Genomic DNA, 12993 nt, shown 5'->3' with positions numbered 1-12993 from the left:
TTGTAGGAGGGGTACTTTGATTATCACCTGCTGGGAATACAGCTTGTGAATTGTTTCCAATACTGCCTCCCTGTCGGAGGGAGACGTTGGTAAAGCAGACTTCAGGAACCTGCGAGGGGGAGACGTCTCGAATTTCCAATCTGTACCCCTGGGATACTACTTGTAGGATCCAGGGGTCCACTTGCGAGTGAGCCCACTGCGCGCTGAAACTCTTGAGACGACCCCCCACCGCACCTGAGTCCGCTTGTACGGCCCCAGCGTCATGCTGAGTACTTGGCAGAAGCGGTGGAGGGCTTCTGTTCCTGGGAAGGGGCTGCCTGCTGCAGTATTCTTCCCTTTCCTCTACCCCTGGGCAGATATGACTGGCCTTTTGCCCGCTTGCCCTTATGGGGACGAAAGGACTGAGGCTGAAAAGACGGTGTCTTTTTCTGCTGAGATGTGACTTGGGGTAAAAAAGGTGGATTTTCCAGCTGTTGCCGTGGCCACCAGGTCCGATGGACCGACCCCAAATAACTCCTCCCCTTTATACGGCAATACTTCCATGTGCCGTTTGGAATCTGCATCACCTGACCACTGTCGTGTCCATAAACATCTTCTGGCAGATATGGACATCGCACTTACTCTTGATGCCAGAGTGCAAATATCCCTCTGTGCATCTCGCATATATAGAAATGCATCCTTTAAATGCTCTATAGTCAATAAAATACTGTCCCTGTCAAGGGTATCAATATTTTCAGTCAGGGAATCCGACCAAGCCACCCCAGCGCTGCACATCCAGGCTGAGGCGATCGCTGGTCGCAGTATAACACCAGTATGTGTGTATATACTTTTTAGGATATTTTCCAGCCTCCTATCAGCTGGCTCCTTGAGGGCGGCCGTATCTGGAGACGGTAACGCCACTTGTTTTGATAAGCGTGTGAGCGCCTTATCCACCCTAAGGGGTGTTTCCCAACGCGCCCTAACTTCTGGCGGGAAAGGGTATAACGCCAATAATTTTCTATCGGGGGAAACCCACGCATCATCACACACTTCATTTAATTTATCTGATTCAGGAAAAACTACAGGTAGTTTTTTCACACCCCACATATTACCCTTTTTTGTGGTACTTGTAGTATCAGAAATATGTAACACCTCCTTCATTGCCCTTAACATGTAACGTGTGGCCCTAATGGAAAATACGTTTGTTTCTTCACCGTCGACACTGGAGTCAGTGTCCGTGTCTGTGTCTGTGTCGACCGACTGAGGTAAATGGACGTTTTAAAGCCCCTGACGGTGTTTGAGACGCCTGGACAGGTACTAATTGGTTTGCCGGCCGTCTCATGTCGTCAACCGACCTTGCAGCGTGTTGACATTATCACGTAATTCCCTAAATAAGCCATCCATTCCGGTGTCGACTCCCTAGAGAGTGACATCACCATTACAGGCAATTGCTCCGCCTCCTCACCAACATCGTCCTCATACATGTCGACACACACGTACCGACACACAGCACACACACAGGGAATGCTCTGATAGAGGACAGGACCCCACTAGCCCTTTGGGGAGACAGAGGGAGAGTTTGCCAGCACACACCAAAACGCTATAATTATACAGGGACAACCTTATATAAGTGTTTTCCCTTATAGCATCTTAATATATAATAATATCGCCAAATAAGTGCCCCCCCTCTCTGTTTTAACCCTGTTTCTGTAGTGCAGTGCAGGGGAGAGCCTGGGAGCCTTCCTAGCAGCGGAGCTGTGTAGGAAAATGGCGCTGTGTGCTGAGGAGAATAGGCCCCGCCCCCTTTTCAGCGGGCTTCTTCTCCCGTTTTTCTGACAACCTGGCAGGGGTTAAATACATCCATATAGCCCCAGAGGCTATATGTGATGTATTTTTAGCCAGCATAGGTACTTTCATTGCTGCCCAGGGCGCCCCCCCCAGCGCCCTGCACCCTCAGTGACCGTTGGTGTGAAGTGTGCTGAGAGCAATGGCGCACAGCTGCCGTGCTGTGCGCTACCTTAAGAAGACTGGGAAGTCTTCAGCCGCCGATTTCTGGACCTCTTCTCTCTTCAGCATCTGCAAGGGGGTCGGCTGCGCGGCTCCGGTGACCCATCCAGGCTGTACCTGTGATCGTCCCTCTGGAGCTAGTGTCCATTAGCCTAAGAAGCCAATCCATCCTGCACGCAGGTGAGTTCACTTCTTCTCCCCTAAGTCCCTCGTTGCAGTGAGCCTGTTGCCAGCAGGACTCACTGAAAATAAAAAACCTAACAAAACTTTTACTCTAAGCAGCTCTTTAGGAGAGCCACCTAGATTGCACCCTTCTCGGCCGGGCACAAAAACCTAACTGAGGCTTGGAGGAGGGTCATAGGGGGAGGAGCCAGTGCACACCACCTGATCCTAAAGCTTTTACTTTTGTGCCCTGTCTCCTGCGGAGCCGCTATCCCCATGGTCCTTACGGAGTCCCCAGCATCCACTTAGGACGTCAGAGAAAATAACAATTACATGCTCCGTGTGGCCGCAAAGCAGCCACGGGCGCTGGTGTCTACTGAGCTATATGTGCTGGGCTGGGCAGCAGTTGCAGCGGCAGTCAGTTCTCTCTCTCCTGTGTGGTTTTCTGCGATGGGAATGGGGGAGGGGCAGCAGGACCTGGGCCCCTCCAACAGGCATGGGTAAAGCGTACCCGCTACCTCCCACTTGGTGCCACTACATAACCCTAACCCCAAACCTCACCCTACCCATAACCACTAACCCTAATACCCTATCCTTAAAACCTTATCCCTAAGGGCAGACTGAATGGGCCATGTGGTTCGTATCTGCAATCAAATTCTATGTTTCTATGTAAATTTTCTTCTAGGCTTTTGATGTTCTGACTCTCCTTTGTGCTTTTCACCAAGGTCTGTATATCACTTCCTTTTCCCGTTGTCATTACCCTTGATTATAACACAGAAGTCTTTTTGGTATACAACTTTAACTAAAACTGGACCGGAATAACCGGAATGAGACTACATGTACGTGGAATTACTGTTTGTGCTTGCAGCAACAGTGCGAGCATAAGCAAAACTGTATTGGTGTTCAAGGGCGGCAGCTATTACATTGTACATCGAGACATAACTGGATATAAGTGTAACGCCTGTGGCCGCAAACGGCTACTGGACGCTCAAGTGGAGCTGAAGGTAGGACAACATTGCACCAATTTATGGATAATCTGATAATCTGATTCAGGGAACAATTCAGATGGCCTCTTAATGAACAGTACACCTCACATCACATTGTATGGGCTACAGAAGGAGAAGGCCTGCAAGCATGTCATAGCTATCTTCTGAAAACAGAGTGAAGCCTCCAGTTTGCCCAAAAACACAGTACACGAACAGCAAATGATTGGAAATGGCTCATGTGGTCTGACATAAATCACATTTTTTCGATTACACTGGACATATGGTCGGGTGAGGATATGTAGACTACAAAGGATATAGGTTTGATTCCGCACTGGTATCAAATCATTAATAATTATGTTAACCAGTATGCAAATGATATCTCTGCAAAATGCCACTGTACGATAGACTGGTGGTGCACCCCGAAGTCAGTAATTGCTTACTGTAAACCTGTTACACAAGGAGAAAAGAAATAAGACTTCTTTGCGGGCGCACTCTTGTATTAAATTACAATGTTACAATGATGAAGTTAAAATGTAACTTTTAATTGTATCTCTTAAAAGGTTGAGCTCTTATGACAAATAGACATAACAAACATGAATACAATTTAAAAACGGTTGGCAGAAGAGTACAATAAGACCTGGTTTTTGTAATAGGACAGTAGGTGGAATTTGAGGCTTCAGATAGTAAGAAGCGGGGTGCCTGAGATGACAAAGATAAAGTATGAGAAAAAGCGTGAATCTGCTGTCAATGTTAGACTGGAGTTAATCCCGGTTCCTAAAACTACTGCACCGAGTATTCCCGGTGGTCCCCCACCAGGTACTGACCCGGCCCTCTACTGTTTGGCTTCCAAGATCGCAAGAGATTGGACACGAGCAGTGAGTATGATAGTAGGGTTGGGAGTATTAATGTACGTCCATCTCCTGAATTACTGATGAGAGTTCAGAAAAATACAGAATGAAAGTAAAGTGGATGTGCTTTTGGTGTTAGGTAGTGGACAAATAACCCACCAGTTGGAGAACTGCTGTGGGAGAGTGGGTCCACCAAATCACCAATGAGAGTCCCGAATGGGAAAAGTGATACTATGAAGGCAAGTCCCCTGCTCATATAGATCATATATCAGTGTTATGGGCGCTACAGACTCGGGGATGTGCCGCCGAGCTGCCCGACCGCCGACGGGTGATCCGGCGGCGGGGGGGGGGGGGGGGGAGGAGTGAAGTTTCTTCACTCCCCCCGTCACCCGGCTCCGTAGACGTGCAGGCAAATATGGATGATCTCGTCCATATTGGCCTGCATGCACAGCCGACAGGGCACCAGCGATGAACGAGCGTGGGGCCGCGCATCATTCATCCCTGGTGACTCCACACTGCACGATATGAACGTTATCTCGTTCATTAATGAACGAGATCGTTCATATTGTGCAGTGATGTCGGCCAGTGTGTAGGGCCCATTACAGCAGAACCATAAACACGAATCTATTACCAAAATTTGCCCTTTTTGCAACAAAAGTTGCCACTCTGTGGTTTAAGCATCAAATTGACAGACAAAGCTTATATAAACACAAGTCAGACTATAGCCAGAAAATAGCCTTGTTTGCAACAAATGTTGCCGCTCTATGGATAGTAAGATATCAAAAAGACATACTTAACTTACTGTATATGCAGTAATCAGTGTCCGAGTAAGGGACAATCTTATACCTAAGAGCAGAGACTATATACCGGTTAGTTGCATACAATTTTCATTTGGTTCATCCCCAATCTTTGTGCCTAAAAAGTTTACATATAGCAACAAAGGAATATCAAAGCTTAAAAGTTTTACACACAATCAGACAGTATATTTTTGCGAGCCAATGTCATAGGGCTTAACCCAGAAGTAACTTCCAAAAGTCAGTAAGTAACAATGTTCAAAGGTTTAGACATGCAGTCTGATTGGACATGCAGCGCTGATCATTTCTGACAGGGCTTGGTCGCTGCTTTTATGTAAGCAGTGGGATAGACAAAAATAGATTGGTTATAATGTGTGTTCATGAGCATAATAGCCCATCAAGGTTCTTACAGACAATAGTTATGACAGTGGGGAAAAGTGTAATTTAGATCTATATACAAAGTACTGTGCATCCCCCTTACAATGGTTAGGAATATGTATCTTTCATGGACCCGAAGACAGTGTGTGCTAGGGGCTCCCAGGGCGGGAGAAATCTCTTGACCGTCCCTGCCGCTGCAGTTAGCGTTCAGTAACTCAGAGATGTCATGCATCAGAGGGTGGGGTTACCGCTGGGTGCCCCGAGCTGAGACCGCTGGATCTGCCGTCACCGCTAAGTGTAGTTAGGAAGACGCGTTTCACCTGTCCCGTCGGGCTTGGTCACTTCATTAATTAAATCATTGTAACATTGTAATTTAATACTACAAGAGTGCACCCACAAAGAGGATATGGAGACCACAGGTACCATGAAGTCTTCAGTTGGGCTAATATTCCCCATGAAACAGTCAGTAGAATCCATACCTAGAAGGATTCAAGAAGTATTAAGGTCAAAAGGTGACCCAACAAAGTACTATATATATATATATATATATATATATATACACACACACACACACACACACACACACACACACACACACACACACACACACAAACACATATTATGTATATACATAGGTTGAGTATCCCATATCCAAATATTCCGAAATATGGAATTTTTGGAGAGAGTGAAATAGTGAAACATTTGTTTTCTGATGGCTCAATGTACACAATCTTTGTTTAATACACAAAGTTATTAAAACTAATGGCTAAAATGACCTTCAGGCTGTGTGTATAAGGTGCATATGAAACATAAATGCATTCTGTGCTTAGACTTAGGTCCCATTGCCATGATATCTCATTATGATATGCAATTATTCCAAAATACAGAAAAATCCGATATCCAAAATACTTCTGGTCCCAAGCATTTTAGATAAGGGATACTCAACCTGTATTTAAAAAGAGAGAGCGAGAGAGATTGGATACTTCAAGTTACTGAGTTCCATGGCCTGGAGTTAGCTCTGATTGGTGCAGTTCCCGTCTTATAAAGGTGCATCCGTGTGACTTCCGCATTCTGCTAGATCTAGGCTGTTTACTTACATCAATCTCCAACAAACACGTATGAGCTTAAGGAACATAAGTAGCTATTACATTTTCCACTAAGCCCCTATTATAAAGTTGGCCTAAACCATTGTTCACTCAATACTAAAAGCCCCCAAGGCATACAGTTTTGTCTTTTTGAAGATTATCCAACCCGTTATTCAAGGTATGCAAAATGTTCCCCTCTCGTTTTAATCTACAAATGTCCTGAGGGAACCTGTAGTTTGCCAAAAAGATGTGTTCAAGAACATGGCCGCCCTGGGTGTCATACGTTGTGCTATTTCTGCCGTCTAGTGTGGTGACTGCTGAGGAGTATGACTCTCACTGATCATCTTCTCTCTCATAATTCGTAACACCACATCTAACCATTCCTTATCTCCACTTTTACACAATTTATCTGAGGTTAGTCACTGACTACACTCCACTACAGGACACTACTGTACCGAGGTTTTCACGTGCAAAACAAAACTCAGTAATTACTTTAGAGAGCTTCTCTTACTTTGACAAGGTTTAAATATTTAAAATATTGCCTGTTTAGATGCCAGTCTTCCTAAAAAGGGCCCCAACAACGTACCGTGGCCATTTAAGCTAGACATAATATGAACGGTATCCAAAGCAAACAGTCTTTCTTTCTGAAGTCATAAAGCAAGATCGTTAGCATATTTGACAGGATCAAAGTAATCCACATTACTCATGACTGGTATCTGTGGTAGTTAACATAGTTATATATATTTCCCTTAAAAAACTATGGGTGGGATATGCTAACAGTAAAAAGCGGTCAAACCTCCAAAAACAGCAGTTTTGACCGTATCTCTCATGTGTATCAAGGTCCGGAAAACAAAACTTTCTGAAGCTTGTACCAGATAGACAACGCCACGCGCAACCCAAGTAATGACACTGCAGTTAGTGCATTTTTAAAATGCTTCTCACGTAGACCACAACATAGGCGTATATGTGCCTCTTTCTGTAAGCCTATACATAGTGCTGGACCCCTGGTGCAAATTAAGCACCGATGATGATGATGACTGGAGGCTACTTCTGATAGGCTGCGTATGCCTTGATCCCTCCCACTGATATGACATAAATTACATGACTGCAGTCGCTTTAATGTGCTCAGTTTCATCACTTTTTACTCACTTGCATGTGTACTTACTTTTCCATTGTAAGCAGAATTAATGCGATAACTCTCTGTTGGCATATCTCTGCCAACATTTGTATTAACATATTCTCCCCACAGTATAATTGTGGTCAAAGGCTCTTTTTATTATTCTACAATAATAATAAGAAAAAAAAAAAAGAAGTATAAAAAAAATAATAAAAATGTTTTCTAAAACTTATTCAAAATACGCTGTGGCAAAAAAAAAAAGCCACAATAAACTATTAATGACAGGAAATGTTAATTAATTTCTAATTCTCTTTTCTATTATTTGTATTTCAGGGAGGTTGATTGGACTTGATCCATCACTTTATGGGAAATTAATTATTTCGAATACACGCGCTACTTTATGCAACCTCTTTGATTTACATTGAGGAAAAATTCAGCAGAAGTAATTGAGGCAGAAGCGGATACTGGCACCAACTGAACTCAATTTTCATTCCAAACTTCCGTGGAATCCCATGGCACAACAATATCAGATGCAAGGGGGGAAAACAAACAAAGGATATGGTGAAAAGGCAACATGAAGAGGGAATATTACAAGAATCACACAACAAAGGCTCCACAAAACTCTTTTAGTGCTATAGACGAGCATTGAGCGCTCCATTCAAGCAAGGTGAAATAAGATATCATATGGCATCCTGACAACTGATGTCTTCATTTAAATGTAAGAATTTACATTCTAATTAGAAAGAATTTACATCTTAATCAGAGGCAGCTGTATTATCTTGTTACTGTTTTTTTGCAAAGATAATGAACTAAAAAACTGCTGTGCTTCCTCAACCAGAAATTAAACAGCCAGCATGCAGCGAGAATTTATAGCTTACCTGGGGTAAAAGCAGTTATTAGTATTTGCAAGGTTTAACTCCTCTATTCTTGGGTAGTGCTGAAGTTGCAGTACAGTCCTAGTGTGGCCACTGCGTGTGGTGGTGGAACTGGGGCAAGAGTTCTTGTTTCAGCTGGTCGCAACTAATTGGAGCTAAGGTTCAGACTTCATGCTCTAGGGAACCCCAAAACGCATGAAAATACCGTGGGTATTACTTAAAGTTTGGTTTTAACGAAACAAGAATGATTCATCCAAGATGAATGAAACATTCTTGTGTTGTTAAGACAGTACAGCACCAACTGTCACATGAAACAGCAATCTATGCTATTATTATCATCACAGTATAGACCACCGCCCAGATTCTAACCAAGGTGTAGCGAAAACACTTACTGGTGCTTAACTGGACTTGCAGCACCTAAATACATTTAGGGCCTACCCAAAAAGAACCCTAATAAGATAAACAAAATAAAGAAATTGGTATAGGGTGGCACCATTTCCCGGTGTTTCGCACATGTGTAGTAGAAAAATCACTGGGAAAATGTCCGCCACGCCATTTTCCTGGAGATCTGCACATGCGCTCTAGACTCTGGGACAGCACTAGGGAGGAAGGGGGGGACCAGATGGATCCTGAACACGGACCTCCTCCTCTCTAGAAACGCCCCTGACCCATATAACATTGCACAGCTGTGATATAGAAATTTGTGAAGGTACTGTATGCAGACTTTTGGGAATCCATTATATGGTCTATTATAATGAAGATCAAACTGTGAGAACCAGATGAGCCAAAAAGAGAAGGAAAACAGAGACAGAACATGGCAGTACAGATGGTGTAATGGTTAGCATTACTGCCTCACAGCACTGATGTCATGGGTTCGATTCCCACCATGGCTCGAACTGTGCGGAGTTTGTATATTCTCCCCGTACTTGCGTGGGTTTCCTCCGGGTACTCCGGTTTCCTCCCACAATCCAAAAATATACTGGTAGGTTAATTGGATCCCAACATTAACCCTAGTACAAATGTGTGCGCGTGTACATGTGGTAGGGAACATAGAGTGTAAGCTCCACTGGGGCAGGGACCAATGTGAATGGCCAAAATATTCTCTATAAAACGCTGCGGAATATGTGTGCGCTATATAAATAACTGTTAATAATAATAATTTAAAGTGCCCCTATTACGTAGACATAACACCAGCAGACATTTTGTGGATGGAGTCCATCGCACGTCAGTGATTCAGCTGGCTCCTAGGGAACAGATAATCTCCATTTTCACAAATGTTGCTCCGGCCCATAAAATGGCTGCCTTCACTGTGTGACAGTAGTAGATGCACGTTATGCCCCCCGTCAAAAAAAATAGATGCAGTATCTATCTTTGGTGTGCAATCTAACCACAATATCTTGATGTTAATTTTTGTTTCTAATTAAACCCATTTTAGGTTGAATAGTTTAAAGACAAAAAAAAAAAAAGTAGAACTACACATCAAAATCAACAAAACTTGTACAAGTCCACTACAGAGAATCAAGTAAAAAATAATTATTGATGTATGCACAAGTTGTTTTTTTAGGTAATTTAAGACCAGCTTTAAAATACTGTAAGTTTATTTTCTTGCCTCATTTTATTTTATTTATTTTTTTGCTAAATAACCAATCCCTTTATTGTCTATGTAACACAATGTACCAGCAGAAGTGACAGTTTTAAGAAAAGATAGCCATTGCAATTTCATTAATTATTGTGTGCTGTAGGACTCAAGTTTTGTCTGCTGTAATTTTCCTTGTCAGAATAAAATAAACGCGCTATCTCAAAATAATGTATTCTATCTCGCAGCTGCCATCTTGGGCAAGTATGATATTCATCAAAGCGCTGGCTGCTGAAGCACCACAGCAGGCACAGCCCAGGCAAGTTGTGTTCCTACTTCTAAGGATCAAATACCTCTATTTTATAGATGCCTGTTATTTGATGGAAGTACACTTTATTTCATAATGCTGCTTTACGACTGCAAAAAAACGTAAAAACAGGCCTGACACCACACATGCTGATCTGGCAAGCCAAACACGCAGGTGGCCAGGACGACTGCATCCAGTATTTGTGTAACCCTACAGGCCCGCGCCTATAGCAATGGTTCGTAACTCCAGTCCTTAAGTGCCCCCAAGAGATAATGGGTTCAGGATTTCTGGCTGTGGAAACAGGTGGGATAATTACTGACCCAACAAAATAGATCATAGATCTCACTTGTGCATGATCAAAGCTATCTAGGAAACATGACCTGTTGCGTAAACTTGAAGAATGGCGTTGGGAACCCCTGACTTCTAGCATCCCCTTCTGTATAAACTGTGATGTGCTCAACAGCGATCTTTTGTCTCCAGGAAATAATATGATCAGTACAAGATCGCAACAAGCTGGTGCAGTCAACTATATATATATATATATATATATATATATATACACACACAAGCAATTCTAGAAAACCACAGCACACGCCACCCCAGAAGCGGGGTGCAATATCTGCACTCACCACTCATAGGGTGGGGTGCATGCAGCCCATGGCCACCAACCCAAATATATACAAACAGAAAGTTCAGCACTCACCATAGCAAGCTCACTTATCCTCACAACATCAATAAATAAATGATGGGGGTTTAGTTATATATATACATACACACATATGTATATGATCATACCTCCCAGAGCAGCCTGGAGGCTCTACCCTCACACAGCAGACGGGAGGCTCCCGAAAATTGAGTGCCGCTCCTGGCCACCTGGAAGGGTGGGCAAGTCTCCAGGAGTCGTGAACACTTGCCCCAAGTGTCAACCTAGCCACACAATGTCAGTGATCTCACCATTTCATTGCAGGAGGGGAGGGGCTAGCCAGGATGATGCAAACACGCAACATGCTCATTGCACCGCCTCATATTTAGCACCATGCCCCCAAACCGCCCCCCCCCCCCCGTGCCACATCACATCCCCAAATCACAGCCCGCTGTGATCACATGTCTGCTTCCTCCCGAAGAGTGACATAAGAATGCAAGCGACTATGTATAAGATTGATATGAATGCTAAAGATCAGTATGTGACCAGTCAGCACTCCTCAATCAGATGCCAGGTGCCATAGTAATACCCCTTTCACACTGCCAATAACGGATCCAACCAGCAAATTGGAAATGGGTCCTTTCACGGGTGGGATCCGGCATTGGCCGCTGCTGCAGGCTTCCCCGACCCGGCAATATGCCGGGTGGGTTGCCATAGCAGCGTGGGGCGGAGCCGGCGGCGCTGGGAGATGAGATCATCTCCGCGCCGCCTCTCCCTGCTGTAGTAAACGGGTCCCGGGACGCATCAACCTGGGAGCCCGTTTACGCAGCCACTAACCAGGTATTCAACCCGGGTATAACACTGCTTTATTCCCGGGTTGAATTGCCGGGTCAGGCGACCCGCAATTTCAGCTATGCCCCTTTCACACCGCACGCCGACCCGTGTCGACCCAGCAATATGCCGGGTAGATACCGGGTTATTTGTGCAGTGTGAAAGGGGTATAAGAAACAAATGATGCAGCGGGTAATTATCACACAAAGTTTAAGTCTGAGGAGTAGTGATAGTTCTGAGTCTACTGTTCCTGTCTCTAAGCCTAACGACCCTTCTTGCAGTGACATATTTGGATGATATTCGCCAGGCTTGGACACAATGGAAATATATATTTATCAGGGGCCGGATTAAGGTTTGTGGGGGCACCAGTAGAACTAACTTGTGGGGTCACCTACCAATGAAATTGTAAATAAGATATGCAGGTGATGTATTTAAAAAGTATATTTTGGAAATACCCCCAGCACCCTCAAATGTGTTAAACACAGTGTAGTGCCCCCAGTTCACATTATGCCACAAAGAAATCACAGTTCACATTAGATTACCGCTACTATGTGACATAGCCATGTATGGGGGCTCCCTGTGTGAGGGGGAGTCTAGGTGACCGTCCGGGCTGCTCCGTTGTTAATCCAGCTGTCTGGTATATGGGCAATTTATAGCCACCAATATTTACATCCTTAATTTTAAGTTCCTATTGTTTTGACATGTTAATGATTTGGCGCTAAGGAGTACTGCGGCACTTTGCACATCTACAATAAAAACATTAATAGTATTAAATATTATTAGAAAGACCTGATGAAAGAATAATGCCAATACAAATTATTTATCTTTTAGAACTACAACTTCTCTTTCCGGTAGTCTATGGATTTAGTAGGGCAGAGATCAATCAAATAAATAGTTGCAATGTTTCTTGCAGTCAGAAAAAATTTAAAGGCAAAACAATAAATATCACAATTTGTATTAGAGTAATACCAATACAAAATACAACTAGGTGTAATAAAAAGTAGATGTGGATGTTACTTAGGATTGCACACTAAGGAACTGATGCAGCGCTATAGGGTAGATGTTACTGTACACGGATGATGACGACGACGACTTGAGGTGCAAATGCTACCACTACAGAGATGTGTACAGTCATCATATATACTGATATACTTTGTAATATAATATTTGTCTGTGCACTTCTCTCTGCACATTCAGCTAATTGCATGGGTCTGCATCAGATATATCACACAGTGCTAAAGACAAGATGAATGAGTCAGTGATGGTATCTGCAAAATGGAACTGGGTTGGTCCACAGGATTTCCGAGATGAAAGACGGTTGTGTGACTGGTTGCTATCGGTTACAGCATTTCTGCATCCTTAATAAGTACGTGTGGCAGACATTCAGCTGGACTCACACAGGCTG

General features: G+C 43.8%; 1 protein-coding gene across 2 annotated transcripts in view; it reads right to left on the bottom strand.

Annotated features, from left to right (window-relative positions):
- ELP4 (elongator acetyltransferase complex subunit 4) overlaps positions 1 to 12993 on the bottom strand; it is a 563638-nt gene that overhangs the window by 65869 nt on the left and 484776 nt on the right. The window lies entirely within an intron of this gene.

This window comes from Pseudophryne corroboree, chromosome 11 (genome assembly GCF_028390025.1).
Source record: "Pseudophryne corroboree isolate aPseCor3 chromosome 11, aPseCor3.hap2, whole genome shotgun sequence".
Classification (NCBI taxonomy): domain Eukaryota; kingdom Metazoa; phylum Chordata; class Amphibia; order Anura; family Myobatrachidae; genus Pseudophryne; species Pseudophryne corroboree.
This window is presented reverse-complemented; position numbering and strand designations above follow the sequence as displayed.